Source organism: Neoarius graeffei, chromosome 12, assembly GCF_027579695.1.
Source record: "Neoarius graeffei isolate fNeoGra1 chromosome 12, fNeoGra1.pri, whole genome shotgun sequence".
Classification (NCBI taxonomy): domain Eukaryota; kingdom Metazoa; phylum Chordata; class Actinopteri; order Siluriformes; family Ariidae; genus Neoarius; species Neoarius graeffei.
The window spans coordinates 5610482-5624519 of record NC_083580.1 but is presented as its reverse complement, the minus strand read 5'-3'; the positions used below and the strand labels follow the sequence as shown (position 1 = coordinate 5624519).

Genomic DNA, 14038 nt, shown 5'->3' with positions numbered 1-14038 from the left:
GTCAGTGGAGTTAATTTATATCGCCTGCAACGTACAGACGATCAAAACGCATCTAATTGTTGATCATCTGTTGGAAATGTTTATTTAACATTTACGGAAGGAGTCTCCAGTGCAAGCATTTACTTATGTACTTATGTACAGTTAGGTCCATAAATATTTGGACAGAGGCAACATTTTTCTAATTTTGGTTCTGTACATTACCACAATTAATTTTGAACAAAACAATTCAGATGCAGCTGAAGTTCAGACTTTCAGCTTTAATTCAGTGGGTTGAACAAAATGATTGCATGAAAATGTGAGGAACTAAAGCATTTTTTTAAACACAATCCCTTCATTTCAGGGGCTCAAAAGTAATTGGACAAATTAAATAATTGTAAATAAAATGTTCATTTCTAATACTTGGTTGAAAACCCTTTGTTGGCAATGACTGCCTGAAGTCTTGAACTCATGGACATCACCAGACGCTGTGTTTCCTCCTTTTTAATGCTCTGCCAGGCCTTTACTGCAGCGGTTTTCAGTTGCTGTCTGTTTGTGGGCCTTTCTGTCTGAAGTTTAGTCTTTAACAAGTGAAATGCATGCTCAATTGGGTTGAGATCAGGTGACTGACTTGGCCATTCAAGAATATTCCACTTCTTTGCTTTAATAAACTCCTGGGTTGCTTTGGCTTTATGTTTTGGGTCATTGTCCATCTGTATTATGAAACGCCGACCAATCAGTTTGGCTGCATTTGGCTGGATTTGAGCACACAGTATGTCTCTGAATACCTCAGAATTCATCCGGCTGCTACTGTCCTGTGTCACATCATCAATAAACACTAGTGACCCAGTGCCACTGGCAGCCATGCATGCCCAAGCCATCACACTGCCTCCGCCGTGTTTTACAGATGATGTGGTATGCTTTGGATCATGAGCTGTACCATGCCTTCACCATACTTTTTTCTTTCCATCATTCTGGTAGAGGTTGATCTTGGTTTCATCTGTCCAAAGAATGTTCTTCCAGAACTGTGCTGGCTTTTTTAGATGTTTTTTTTTAGCAAAATCCAATCTAGCCTTTTTATTCTTGAGGCTTATGAGTGGCTTGCACCGTGCAGTGAACCCTCTGTATTTACTTTCATGCAGTCTTCTCTTTATGGTAGATTTGGATATTGATATGCCTAGCTCCTGGAGAGTGTTGTTCACTTGGTTGGCTGTTGTGAAGGGGTTTCTCTTCACCATGGAAATTATTCTGCGATCATCCACCACTGTTGTCTTCTGTGGGCGTCCAGGTCTTTTTGCATTGATGAGTTCACCAGTGCTTTCTTTCTTTCTTTCTCAGGATGTACCAAACTGTAGATTTTGCCACTCCTTAGCAATTTCTCGGATGGTTTTTTTCTGTTTTCGCAGCTTAAGGATGGCTTGTTTCACCTGCATGGAGAGCTCCTTTGACCGCATGTTTTCTTCACAGCAAAATCTTCCAAATGCAAGCACCACACCTCAAATCAACTCCAGGCCTTTTATCTGCTTAATTGAGAATGACATAACGAAGGAATTGCCCACACCTGCCCATGAAATAGCCTTTGAGTCAATTGTCCAATTACTTTTGGTCCCTTTAAAAACAGGGTGGCACATGTTAAGGAGCTGAAACTCCTAAACCCTTCATCCAATTTTAATGTGGATACCCTCAAATGAAAGCTGAAAGTCTGGACTTTATGTCCATGTCCATTATATAACTATAACTTGAATATGTTTCAGTAAACAGGTAAATAAAGAAAATTTGTGTCAGTGTCCAAATATATATGGACCTAACTGTATATAACAGTACGTTTTCCACCACTAGAAAGTCTTCAGGATTTTCAGAGGAGTTTATACTTTATGTTTTTATAACGTACGTGACAACAGGTACTAACTTGTTTTGAGGATGTTTCGCAACAATGAAAGTAATTATTCTAACTACATTCACTGGATATGATTGGCTATTCTACTACTAAGCTATCAGCTCATATACGAGGGTAAGTCAAAACGTTCTAAGCCAAATTGAAAAAAATCTTTATTTATGAAAATAACAAAGCTATTTCTCTACATATCCTCCATTTAAGTCTAAACACTTCTGCAAGCAGTGTTTCCATCGGAGAATTCCTTCTTTGTAGAATTCTAGGGGATGTCTTTCACACATTTTGAAATTATAACATCTGTCTTAGAACTTTTTGACTTACCCTCGTACTGTGAGTAGAGAAAAACAAAATGGCGGCGCGTGTTGCAGAACCAACCGAGGATGAAATAAAAACTCTACTCGAAAACAAAACCTCAAAAAATACAAAAAAACCCAACAAAATATGGAATGAAAGTATTTGATGGTAAGAACATATATTTTTTTATTTTTCAAGGATAATTATTATCGCATTTTTCACAAATTGCTCCTGTCATTTCGCCGGTTTGTTTACATTCTAAGCGGAAATGATTTTGTCAGAAGTTTTTATTTGTTGAATTTGCAAAAAATAAAAATAAAAATGCTCTGTTTCTCAAAATCCAGTGAATGTGGATCGAATAAAACAGTTATTCCACTCAATCTCGTCATACACGGATTATAGACAACTTGGTGCTACGTGCCTCGTCGACTATCAGCTCATGTACGACTCGATTTCATGAAATAACTTAATTATAAATAGAAAAAAGTATGACGTCATCTATTAAAGGTAGACTGCCTTTCAGATTTTCAAGTGTAGGTCATAAAAAGAATTTTCCTGACACCCAATTATTTTTGTTTAGTGACCGAAAGCTACTGAATTCAAATCACAGACTTCCAATTTTATTACATCTTTTTAATAGAACAATTAATGAATTTATCTCCACATGGCCCTAAATTCTCCACTATTTTTTCCTGCTTCACCATGACCCAATACAAGATACTACGTCATGCATCATGTGGTGGGCTTTCCCCGTTCGCATAAGGCATTGTGGGATACAAATTTGAAACAGGAGAGAAAAATGGAGGACGTGAGCGTGCGAATGAAACGTGAAAGAGCGACTACAGTAACGGAAAGAAAGCGAGAAGAAAAGACGTTATGTTATATACGAAGGAAAGGAAACGCAGGAAATATCAAACTAATAAATATCGGCGCTCAGCGAGCACCTCGGTGTGATCAGCTGTTCGTTTAGCGACAGAATGATGGAACTGTCAGTGCGCGGTCAAAGGTAAACCTGCGCATGCGCACACACACGGACTTCCTCTGTCTGCTTGACTGCGTGAAGCGAGTGATTTCATGCACATTATTTGCTTTAATTCCATCAAATTAAATAACTTTCCAGCCACAGAATGGCCTGTTTTTTTTTTTTGTGTGTGTGTGTGTGTGTGTGTGTTTTTGAGATATTACAGAAATAAACATATTACAATGGTCAAATTTCAGAGGGAGCTAAATTTCATCAATTTTATGAAGACAAAAGGCTGTTTCACTTTAATTAACCCAAAATTGCTGTGGTGGTGTAACAGGAATAAAACATGTTACTGGAAGATAAAACACTGAGAAAAGAAAACAGTAATAATAAAATCTGTGATGCGTCAGAGCATTTTGGGGAAACTTTTTGGGGAAGCCATGGCCTTATGCTTATTGAAACAGCTTTGGGACCAAAAGGTTGCTGGTTCAATTCCCTGGACCAGCAGTAATGGCTGAAGTACCCTTGATCAAGGCATCTAACCCCAAACTACTCCAGCAAGAGTGGTGGTGTATCTTGTGCATGATTGGCCAAAGAAAAACTGATGATGCGATTATCAGTTCGGGCAAGAACCCGACCATAATAATAATCAAAAAAATAAACATAATAATTTATCAGGTCACACCACCATGTCACTGGTTAGATTAATTTTCTCTAACAGAACACCCCAAGTGTTTTAAAGAAAGAAAGAAAGAAACTTTATTCATCACACACTTGTGAAATTCCTCTCTCCATTTAACCCATCTGAAGCAGTGAACACACACATGCACACACATGTGAGCAATGAGCACACACACGCATACCCAGAGCAGTGGGCAGCCATGCTAACAGCGCCCGGGGAGCAGTTGGGAGTTCGGTGCCTCGCTCAAGGGCACCAAGGCCGTCTCATATTAACCTAACCGCATGTCTTTGGACTGTGGGGGAAACCGGAGCACCCGGAGGAAACCCACGCAGACACGGGGAGAACATGCAAACTCCGCACAGAAAGGCCCTCGCCGGCCACTGGGCTCGAACCCAGAACCATCTTGTTGTGAGGCGACAGTGCTAACCACTACACCACCGTTTTATTCCTTACATAAGATTATTATAGGGTTATACGTATCATACCTACATAAATCCTTCATGAAATCTGACATGAACCTACATCAGCAAGTTTGTTCCAAAAGACTATCAACTTGACGTAAAGACCTTTTATTTCCTTCCATGTTGATGTGGTGTATTTTTATACCTCTGCCTCTAGGAGGCAGGTTTCTGGTTGTCTCAGCGTCCGTGCAACATTTTCCTTAGAGTGGTGACTTCTCAAACACGGGACTGAAAGTTTGTCGGGTTTATATAGAATTGTATTTGTAACCGTAACCAGCAGATCAACTGATTACATTCAAGGTCAAGGTCAAAGCAAGGTCAAATGTCTGAAATAGTTATTCTTCAGTAGCATCCTTCTTGGATGAAGTATATTCAAAGTGTATTTCAAGTTTACAAATTAGTACCCAGACTTATCCACAGTGTCAAATTCTACTTGGTTCGGTGTATAAGATTTTTGCAAATGCCCATAGTAATGTCATGAAACGGTAACGACAGGTCTGTGTATAATTCTTTTCCGAAATGAAAGTAGACCGAGTTTTGTTTTGATGTTCAAAATGTCAAAATACCAGGCATCGCAGACACCAAGCTACGAATATTTTTAAAATTTGTATCTAATATTTGGAAATCACAAGTTTGAATCTGATGCTGTGACAGCCATCTGTAGCTGGGAGTCCAAGAGAGCAAAATTGCCCGTACTCTCAGGTAGGGAGAGATGGCATACCCCCCCCCCCTCTCTCTCTCCTGTCAATCACAAGTGACACAAGCCAATCATAATAGGGCTTTCCTCTATGTGTGTGTGTGTGTGTGTGTGTTACGCCGCCCCTGATGTTACATGAGCAGCAGTTCAAAAAGATGCAGTCGGGTGGCTTCAAGTGCCTCCGCCTTCCCTTGTTCATAGCTGTCCTGTGATAGCTTGTCTGGGTGGGAATTGGCCATGGGCGTGAAAAAAATCAGAGAAAAATTCAGTGAAGGGGCGGCACGGTGGTATAGTGGTTAGTGCTGTCGCCTCACAGCAAGAAGGTCCTGGGTTCGAGCCCCGTGGCCGGCGAGGGCCTTTCTGTGTGGAGTTTGCATGTTCTCCCCGTGTCCGCGTGGGTTTCCTCCGGGTGCTCCGGTTTCCCCCACAGTCCAAAGACATGCAGGTTAGGTTAACTGGTGACTCTAAATTGAGCGTAGGTGTGAATGTGAGTGTGAATGGTTGTCTGTGTCTATGTGTCAGCCCTGTGATGACCTGGCGACTTGTCCAGGGTGAACCCCGCCTTTCGCCCGTAGTCAGCTGGGATAGGCTCCAGCTTGCCTGCGACCCTGTAGAACAGGATAAAGCGGCTAGAGATAATGAGATGAAATTCAGTGAAAGTAAAAGTTGACACAACACACATACTAACCCGTGTTGGAATACGCTTTTATCAGTGCCTTTATGTGTGTAGGGGGGCTGTTTTTGTACATTTTCCACCAATTTCACTCATTTTTTCACCGATCCTATCCTCTCACACTTAATATTTTGCCTGCAAAACACTTCATTGATCATATTTCCCAAAATACATACAAATTCGTAGTTATTGAAGATGAATGAAAGAATGCGTTTAAAAAAAAAACATTGTGTGGACGCATAATACATTCCCACGTTAATGAACGTTGACCTTTATTGGTTGTATGGACATAAAAAATGCCCACTCCAGACACTTTTTTGCTTTGCAACATTTTAGTCTCTAGTCATCACGCAGAGGTTATGAACCCTACACTCGAGCAACGTTTATGTGACATGTTTAAAGGACATACACGCTACGCACAACATGCTCGCATATATGTGCACGCATAACTCACTTTATTCTATCCACACTCACTGGATACGAGCAATTGCGCGCTCTGATTGGCTACTCCACTACCAGGATATCAGCTCATATACCGTGAGTAGAGAAAAACAAAATGACGGCGCGTGTTGCTGAACCAACTAAGGGCGAAATAAAAACTCTACTTGAAAACAAAACCCTAAAAAATAGAAAAAAAAGCAACAAAATATGGAATAAACATATTCGATGCTAAGAACGTATCTTTTTTTTTATTTTACAAGAATTATTATTATTATCGCATTTTTCACAAATTGCTCCTGTCATTTCGCCGGTTTGTTTACGCTCTAAGCAGAAATTATTTTGTCGGATGTTTTGTATAAAGTTTTTATTGATCGGATAACAATAAAAATGCTCTGTTTCTCAAAATCCAGTGAATGTGGATATAATAGAACAGTTATTCCACTCAATCTCGTCGTACATGGATTATAGACAACTCAGCTCATGTACAACTCAATTTTGTGGAATATCTATCTATCTATCTATCTATCTATCTATCTATCTATCTATCTATCTATCTATCTATCTATCTATCTATCTATGCACATGCAGACATCCTGCTTTTTATGTTTCTCTTTCCTTTCACCAGGGTCCTAAGAATCAGTTCAGATGATTAAGAATAAAATAATAATAAAATTCTTATTAAGAATACTATTAATAATACTTCGACTAATAATAACTGTCACAAAAATCTATTTCCAAGTAGTTATTTTCTCAATTTGCTGAATTATTATTATTATTATTATTATTATTAAATAAAAAAAATGTGTGCTATCTATCTTGTAAATACGAGTGAGATTTACTTGCTGCAGGTTGTAGGTCCAGGTACATGGGTTTTGTGTGTGTGTGTGTGTGTGTGTTAGTTACACTCCCAGCTCGATGAGCTGTGGCTCAGGTGGACACTGCCAAAATACTTTCAGTGTAGAGGGAGGGCTGTAGGTGGGTGCACACATTTTGTTGTGTTCACTGAACTGATCTCTCTCTTTCCTTCTCTCTCTTCTTGAATCAGTGACACACCTTCCTGCGTGCAGCTCAACTCTTCTCCTTATCGCTCTCTCCGTCTGACGTTCGCTCTCACTTTCGCATGCTTCAGAGGGAAGATAGCAGCCTGCTTCCTGACACTGACGGAACTCGACTCACCAACAGCTACGAAAGGTCAGCAATGTCTCTCTCTCTCTCTCTCTCTCTCTCTCTCTCTCTCTCTCTCTCACACACACTTACTTCATCTGTAGGTCTCTCTCTTTCTCTCTCTCACACACTCTGACTTCATCTGTAGGTCTCTTTCTCTTTCTCTCTCCTTCCCTTCCATCACTGTATATGTTGTTAGTATGAATGGACTTAGAAAGTATCGGTTGACACCAAACCGTCTAGAAGTTCACTTGAACAAGTGTTTGCTGTGCTCTTGCAGTCTGGTATTCCTGCCATCCTCTCTCTCTCTCTCTCTCTCTCGCTTGCTCTCTCGCTCTCTCACTCGCTCGCTCTGTCTTTCTTTCATTCTGTTTCTGTCTCATTACCAAGTCTAATAGAGTAAAAGGAGATGACAGGTCAGACATACTAGGTTATCTCTCGACTCAGATCCTAACAGAAATGTTTTTGGGGGTTTTTTTGAACGAAAAGTTTATTTTTTTACAAATAACGATTGATAAAGCTGTCTCAGAACAGCAAGATCTTCAAATTAAGAAGGCTCTGATTTAATTCATCCCGACTCGCGCTGCAGAATGCACGGTGCTCAAAGAGGACGATGACCCAGGTTGACCTTCGTGTGAGCATCATGAATCCAACTTCTAATCAGTGAATTTGTTACTCCTTCATTATTTTTCCATCATTTTTCCACAACGTGGTCAAGCCAATTGTCTCAGAAGGGTATGTAGGCTGTGTGTGTTTACTCGCATCCCCGGTGAGTGTGAAAGGAAAGTGAGAAAGTGTGAAAACCCGCATGGATTTTGTCTTGAGTGGTCAAGGATACACTAGAGCAGGTGAATAGGCAGATGACTGGCACTTTCAATTATTCATCCGTTTCAGTGCGGCTCGGGCTGAGTGCAGGGCCACGGCACTTCCTTACAGCGTCGGAATACGAATCGCTTTCAGATTGCGTAGCCTGTGTTTGAATTCACACTGATTACTCAGTCAGTGATAGCTGCTAATGAGAACGCGTATCAGGGACAGTGTAAAGAGTTAAACACCTAAAGTTATGGGCCCTCCCTGATACAGAGCGATAGAGAAAGAGAGGGAGAGGGTTATACGGGGATAGGCACCACGCCTTTGTCTTCTCAGTCACTAGGACAAGGTTTATCGAAGTTGAACCTGATCCGAGGGAGTCTTTTGTTACAGCCTGGATACTTTTACATTGGCGTGTTCACAAACATTTCAGGAGTAGCCTCCTTCTATTTGCTTTCCTCGGGGGGGGGGGGGGGGGGGGGGGGAAGAGGCAGGCCTCACAATGCTCCAGATCCGGCTACACAATTCTGCACCGGCTCTATCTGCACCACGGAGTGACTGCAAAACCCCTACTCAAAAAACACACACACACATAGGATCGTTCAGATTATTTCGCTTGGTTTTAAAACCTGGCCAATTTGTTTCTGATGATGAAAGAAAAAGACATCAAACCACTCTAAAGTTTGATTCCTTGCAAATAGTTATATACACTTTAAAAAATGTACAGTATATATATATATCCATCCATCCATCCATTATCTGTAGCCGCTTTATCCTGTTCTACAGGGTCGCAGGCAAGCTGGAGCCTATCCCAGCTGACTATGGGCGAGAGGCGGGGTACACCCTGGACAAGTCGCCAGGTCATCACAGGGCTGAGACACAGAGACAAACAACCATTCACACTCACATTCACACCTACGCTCAATTTAGAGCCACCAATTAGCCTAACCTGCATGTCTTTGGACTGTGGGGGAAACCGGAGCACCCGGAGGAAACCCACGCGGACACGGGGAGAACATGCAAACTCCACACAGAAAGGCCCTCGCCGGCCACTGGGCTTGAACCTAGAACCTTCTTGCTGTGAGGCAACAACACTAACCACTACACCACCGTGCCGCCCTTTATAGTTTTATACTGTATATCACATAGCATCGAGTTGTCTATCATCCATGTACGATGAGATTGAGTGGAATAACTGTTTTATCCATCCATCCATTATCTGTAGTCGCTTATCCTGTCCTACAGGGTCGCAGGCAAGCTGGAGCCTATCCCAGCTGACTATGGGTGAGAGGCGGAGTACACCCTGGACAAGTCGCCAGATCATTGCAGGGCTGACACACATGCCCCTTTTCCACCAAAGCAGTTCCAGGGCTGGTTCGGGGCCAGTGCTTAGTTTGGAACCGGGTTTTCTGTTTCCACTGACAAAGAACTGGCTCTGGGGCCAGAAAAACCGGTTCCAGGCTAGCACCAACTCTCTGCTGGGCCAGAGGAAAGAACTGCTTACGTCAGTGGGGGGGCGGAGTTGTTGAAACCGACAACAATAACAAGACCGCGAAAGATCGCAATTTTTAAGTGACGAGAAGCAGCAGCTGTACAAACGCGAAGTCATCCATTATTATTGTTGTTGTTTTTGCTTCGATATTCGCGCCAAGGTTTATGCAAACGTAGCGACGTAACTGACGTATACAGCGAAGTAATGACGTATACAACGACGTAACTGACGTATACAGCGACGTAATGACGTGTCTTCTCTTAGCACCACGAGCTATGGAAAAGCAAACTGGTTCTCAGCTGGCTCGCAAGTTGAACGAGTTGTGAACCAGCACCAGCACTGGCCCCGAACCAGCCCTGGAACTGATTTGGTGGAAAAGGGGTAACAGACAAACAACCATTCACACTCACATTCACACCTACGGTCAATTTAGAGTCACCAGTTAACCTAACCTGCATGTCTTTGGACTGTGGGGGAAACCGGAGCACCCGGAGGAAACCCACGCGGACACGGGGAGAACATGCAAACTCCACACAGAAAGGCCCTCATCAGCCGCTGGGCTTGAACCCAGAACCTTCCTGCTGTGAGGTGACAGCGCTAACCACTACACCACCCTGCCACCTTTTATAGTTTTATATATCACGTAGCATCGAGTTGTCTATCATCCATGTACGACGAGATTGAGTGGAATAACTGTTTTATTCTATCCAAATTCACTGGATTTTGATAAACAGAGCATTTTTATTTTTATTTTTCGTAAATTCAATCAATAAAAACTTTATACAAAACGTCCGACAAAATCATTTCCACTTAGAATGTAAACAAACCGGCGAAATGACAGGAGCAATTTGTGAAAAATGCGATAATAATAATAATAATAATAATAATAATAATAATAATGCTTGTAAAATAAAATAAAAAGATACATTCTTACTATTAAATACTTTTATTCCATATTTTGTATTTTTTGGGGGGGGTTGTTTTCGAGTAGAATCTTTATTTCATCATCAGCTGGTTCAGCAACACCCTCCGACATTTTGTTTTTCTTCTTCTTCTTTAGGGTTTTTTGGTGCAACTTAAAGGTGCATTACTGCCACCGTCTGGACTGGAGTGTGGAACAGGAGATAGTGGGGGGGGACTATTCTTTAGCTATTTCTTTTTCTTTTAAATACTTGATAACAAAGTGATATATCTGACAATGTGCTCCGCCATTTTGCTTTTCCCTGAGCTGATAGCCGAGTAGTAGAGTAGCCAATCAGAGCACTATATATATATATATATAAATTGGACGAATCTAGGAAGAGCATGGAGCGTATTTTGAAGAGAGCCGAAAGAGCATTACAATATGACATTTGGCAGGAAAGCAACATGGGTCACACGAGAAAAGAGAGCATGTGAAGTAGTTCAGTCAGCATAAGAGAGACATCAGAGAGGTGAATGTGGGAGTCTGACAGGCAGTGGCACAATGAGAACAAACAAATTGAGTTCCCATCAGCTTATCGCCCAGACGATCTCAGATGCTACCCGTCAAAGCAAATTTGTTTCCTAGTGTCTGCGACTCATTGAAACGTTTGAGTTACTGAATAAAAAGACTTTTACCATCAAAACACTTTACGCTCATCCACGCTCAGGCTCTTTACATAGTAAATAAATGATGGCAGATACATGACGTCTCACGTGCTCGCTGTGTCTCCGCTTCATTTCCCTCACATAATATACTAAATTAATGAACTGTATCAGTTGTGATATTAGGACTTTCTGCTTAAAACTTGGCAGCATGAATATCAACATGAGTTTGGCTGAGCAAATGTGTGCGCGCGTGCATGTGTGTGTGTGTGTGTGTGTGTGTGTGTGTGTGTGTGTGTGTGTGTGTGTGTGTGAGTAAGCACTGGATGGGAATCAGGCAGTAGATGCATGTCGTGGTTCTGAGCTTGGCCAGCTCATTGACAACAGAGACCATTTGGGGGGGATTTTACAAACACACGCACACGCTCTAAACCTCTGTCACGATCCAGCCAGCTCATACCAAGCATCATCAACCCACCACTCACTGTTTCTCCCTCCACCTTCCTTTATGGTTACTGCTTTTGTACTATAATGGAGTTTTAGAGCACTCTGTGATGTTGCGCTAATTTTTTTTTCTATATTTACTCAAAAAAGATAGATTTTTAACTTACATTTGTACTTGTATCTACCGTATATACTTGTTCAGCTTTAGACGTGCTTAGACTTACAAGTTTGTCTGAAGCATCTTGTCTGCATATTATTATTATTATTACTACATTTACTATAATACGAGAATTCCTTACATGCAGGGCAGTTACTCGCTGAATCCTTCTGATCAAATCTAAACTAAGTTGTTTGGTTATGTTAAAAGTGAGAATGGCAATAAGCTCATTTGCCAATCGTGAGCTCACGTATGCAGAAGAGGGCGGATAGCACTTTCTTCCCTGTGACGTAGCATGAGCAGCAGTTCGAAAAGACGAGCTTGGTCGGAACGAGGTTCATGTGTTTCAGAGGAAGCACAGAGCTTGCACCCTCCCTCCTGGTGTCATATGATAGTGGAGAGCTGGATGTTGGTTGGGAATTGGTCAAGACCAAAATCAGAGGTTAAACTAGGGGAGGGGTTAGAGTTCATAACTTTCCGAGCTTATAGATTTATTCGCATGACTTTGGACAAAATCCAATCAACACCCGTTGTTCAAATCAGTATGAATTTCTACATGTACTAAACTAAATAGTATGTATTTGGAGCTCTTGTTAGAACTGATGTTACCTTAGCAATGACTGGAACAAAAAAAATTAAAAAAAAGAGTCCACCTGAACCTTATTAAGTATTTATCCAGCCATAACATGTACACTACCGTTCAAAAGTTTGGGGTCACTTTGAAATGTCCTTATTTTTGAAAGAAAAGCACTGTTCTTTTCAATGAAGATCACTTTAAACTAATCAGAAATACACTCTATACATTGCTAATGTGGTAAATGACTAGCCTGGCAAGCCAGACTAAATGTGAATATTTAGTCTGGCCTCGATCCGTAGACATTTCCGACGGGGGTAGGAGGAACAAACCGCTGTCTTTCAAACTGTCTCTGTGCGTATAGGCCAACGCTCTGACCAATCAGCGCAACAGTGACTGTGACGTAGTCAGAGCGACAGAAAGCAGTGGGGGAGACCTTGAAATAAATAATTTTTCAAAATGTGTATTAATTAATAAACAGGTTCTAGATATTAAGAAGTTTGGAGATAATGACCACAAGTTTGGAGTCTGTACCACATACACTCATTTTTTTTCCAAGTGTTTTTCAAGGGTTTGCTTAAACTGTTTTTGAGAGTTTTTATTTAGTGGTGTTTGGTGAAATAATTTCCCTTAAATTTAAAATAACGGGAAAATAAGAAACAATCAAAAAGTAATGTTTCAAAGCTGTTTATTAATTCTTCGTACTGCACAAACTAGCCCCATCCTTTTGGCTACGAGCGGAGCCAGCTGGTAGATCAGACTTTTGCCATAGCCGGTCGGCAAAACAGCGAAAACATCCTTCTTGAAAAGGAATGAGCGGAGAGCCTCTTCCTGCTCATGTTTCAATGAAAACTCCAAGTCTAATTCTTCTAAAACTGATTCCAAAGCGGAGTCAAACGCGCGCTGTTCACTAGCCGTAGCCATCTTTCCTGCTGCACTTTCTCCAGCGTCGCGTAGCTTTGTCGTCACTCCTGCAAAAGCCCGCCCAAAGAATCCAAACAAAAACCTTGCGTTGTGATTGGCGGGCACGATTTGATGCCCGGGGTGTTTTTGTTTATATGGTGCGAGGCTAGACCCACTCGCTAGGCAAAAATATTTTGGCCGCTAGGCGGGTGGGTCTAGTTTACTAGGCTAGTAAATGACTATTCTAGCTGCAAATGTCTGGTTTTTGGTGCAATATCTCCATAGGTGTATAGAGGCCCATTTCCAGCAACTCTCACTCCAGTGTTCTAATGGTACAATGTGTTTGCTCATTGCCTCAGAAGGCTAATGGATGATTAGAAAACCCTTGTACAATCATGTTAGCACAGCTGAAAACAGTTGAGCTCTTTAGAGAAGCTATAAAACTGACCTTCCTTTGAGCAGATTGAGTTTCTGGAGCATCACATTTGTGGGGTTGATTAAATGTTCAAAATGGCCAGAAAAATGTCTCGACTATATTTTCTATTCATTTTACAACTTATGGTGGTGAATAAAAGTGTGACTTTTCATGGAAAACACAAAATTGTCTGGGTGACCCCAAACTTTTGAACGGTAGTGTATTAAGACAATCCTCAAGATTATAAACTTTTATTTATTGTCGTAACAGCTTTAATTGGTTCAACTGGTGGTTATCATGCCTGCTAATTTAATTTTTTTTTCTATCTTTCTAACCCTTTATCCTCCCAGGATCTTTTGCCCAAACCACTTACATTCCTAATTCTCTAAATTCATGATCACTACTGAATAATACACTGAGAGTTTAAGGGG

At 41.3% G+C, this 14038-nt stretch overlaps 1 protein-coding gene across 1 annotated transcript in view; it reads left to right on the top strand.

Annotated features, from left to right (window-relative positions):
* Window positions 1-7049: 7049 nt before the first annotated feature.
* Window positions 7050-14038, top strand: part of LOC132895150 (zinc finger and BTB domain-containing protein 7C) — a 33638-nt gene continuing 26649 nt past the window's right edge. Inside the window, exon 1 of the mRNA XM_060935412.1 lies at window positions 7050-7273. The gene's annotated coding sequence lies outside the window, so the exon portion shown is untranslated. The remainder of the gene's footprint in view (window positions 7274-14038) is intronic.